The sequence below is a fragment of the Triticum dicoccoides genome, chromosome 3B (assembly GCF_002162155.2).
Source record: "Triticum dicoccoides isolate Atlit2015 ecotype Zavitan chromosome 3B, WEW_v2.0, whole genome shotgun sequence".
NCBI lineage: Eukaryota > Viridiplantae > Streptophyta > Magnoliopsida > Poales > Poaceae > Triticum > Triticum dicoccoides.
In genome coordinates this window covers 684,159,351-684,161,667 of record NC_041385.1, presented here as the reverse complement: position 1 = coordinate 684,161,667, position 2,317 = coordinate 684,159,351, and the positions used below count along the sequence as shown (strand labels likewise).

At 39.8% G+C, this 2,317-nt stretch overlaps 1 pseudogene; it reads left to right on the top strand.

The window, feature by feature from the left end:
* Positions 1–1,610, top strand: part of LOC119279795 — a 3,378-nt pseudogene extending 1,768 nt beyond the window's left edge.
* Positions 1,611–2,317: the final 707 nt, after the last annotated feature.

Genomic DNA, 2,317 nt, shown 5'->3' with positions numbered 1-2,317 from the left:
TTTGTAAGTGACATTACAACTGATCTAAACATTTACTTGAACGGAAATGTTACTTGCCAGATTATAGATCGTACCACTAATAGTTTTAAAAAGCTTATGCAGACAAGAGCCCGAATACAAGTATACAATTGATCTAAACATTGTTGCTTTTGCCTTATTATTATTGGGTTCAGGTTATGTCGGTGACGACAAAGCAACGGCAGAAACAGTGGACTCAGATGGCTGGCTGAAAACTGGCGACCTTTGCTACTTCAATGAAGATGGATTTCTCTACATTGTTGATCGTTTGAAGGAGTTGATAAAGTACAAAGGATACCAGGTACAATTACATTATCATTGAAGAATTTTGCCTCGCAAGATTCTGTCTGCACGTTACTGATATAAGTACATCCTATCTCAGGTGCCTCCAGCTGAACTGGAGCATACTCTACAATCACATCCTGGAATCGCTGATGCTGCAGTTATCGGGTAAGTCCAACCTTTAGTATGAACTGCAGTAAACTTGGTGAAAATTCTAATGAATCACGTATTCCTAAAAGCTAAACATATGGTATGATGCTCTGTTCAGCATGTGGCAGTATATAAGATGCCCCCTCATATGCAATATGCAGATATCCAGATGAAGATGCTGGGCAACTGCCAATGGCTTTTATAGTGAGGCAACCAGGTTTCAACCTTACTGGCCAACAAGTCATGGATTACGTGGCTAAACATGTAAGTTTCTCCTTCTCATTATCCTAATCCTACTACCAAATATAGTTCGGTGCTGAGTTAAAAGTGTCCATCATAATCAGCTTTATTTTACTTTTTGGCAAGCAAGCTGAGCACCATGATTGCAAGTTGAGTTAGATCCTAGTAATGTTGTAGTATTGTTAGTGACACTGTCTCTCTGCCTATTAAGGCATTTTAACATTTTTTCCCCCGTGATCGAGCTGCAACATTGAAATAGTATGTACCATATTGGTATATATTGTCGCAAAAGCTATAGAGGACTGGTGGTGGGATCATCAAATTGTATCACTGCGCTCCAAACAAAGCCACATGTCAATACACGAGCAAGCTGTGCATGTGTGGTATGCACACAACACATGTAGCAACACGAAATTATAGTTGTTTTGAAGATACCCGCATCAATAGTGTAACAAAAAAGAAGGCATAAATGCACCTTTATGTATGCAGCATATGCTTTTTAACAATGCATTGCCACTTAGACACTAAAAGCATATCTAAATGTTTATCGTTCGACAGGTTGCGCCCTACAAGAAAGTCCGCCGAGTGGCTTTCGTCAATGCAATACCGAAATCGCCTGCGGAAAGATCTTGCGGCGGGAGCTTGTGCAGCAGGCCCTGTCCATGGGTGCCTCCAAGCTTTGAGTTGTAGTTATTCGCTGTGCAGATGTAGACGATTTCTTTTGTTGTAGGGACATAAACAGGAGATATGACACTGTTCTTGTCCGAAAAATTGAACCTCAAATGCTCGCCTTGTTTCCCTGTAAACGCCGTGTAGCCCTTGGGACGAAATGTAAATTTTTTGAGTGAAGAGGGTGCAAGGATCGTTCGTTCGTGCAGAGTCTGATAAAACATGTCTCTTGTAAGGATGGTTGAAAAGCTATTTGCTATTGATGAATTCACTCAGCTTTGTCCCCCATGACATTTGTATCTTACGTTATTAAACAGCAAACCTTTGCCCTTGGCATCTGCTGGAAATGAGAACGAACGAGTGAAAGCTCCGTAAATGGTAAATCCGGAAAGGATAATTACTCCCTCCGTCTCAAAATATGTGTCTCAACTTTGTACTACATATTAGGATAGAGACTAGAGAGATACTTGTTTTGACTCAAACTATGATTGTTTCTAATCTTATTTTTTCAGCGACGTAGCACGTACCCTTTGCCTACTACAAAAGCTTCAAAATTCAGTGGAATTTTTCAAATTTTCGCCGTATTCATTTATCCACTGTCGATTTGGGAGCATCCATGTAGTTTTTTCTTTTCTACTCCCTCCGTTCTTAAATATTTGTCTTTCTAGAGATTTTAACAAGTGACTACATACGGAGCGAAATGAGTGAATCTACACTCTAAAATAAGTCTACATACATCCGTATGTTGTGTCCATTTGAAATGTCTAGAAAGACAAATATTTAGGAACGGAGGGAGTACTTATTTACAGCTGGAGCGGCCATTTTAGTTACTGCCTTAGGGCCAGTTCTTTTGAGGTGTCCTATGGAAATAAGCTCATGTGAAATAAGCTTCAGATAAGCTCCTATGAAAATAGGCTCCAGATAATAAGCTAGCGAGTTCTTTTTGGTGTATGTTTTT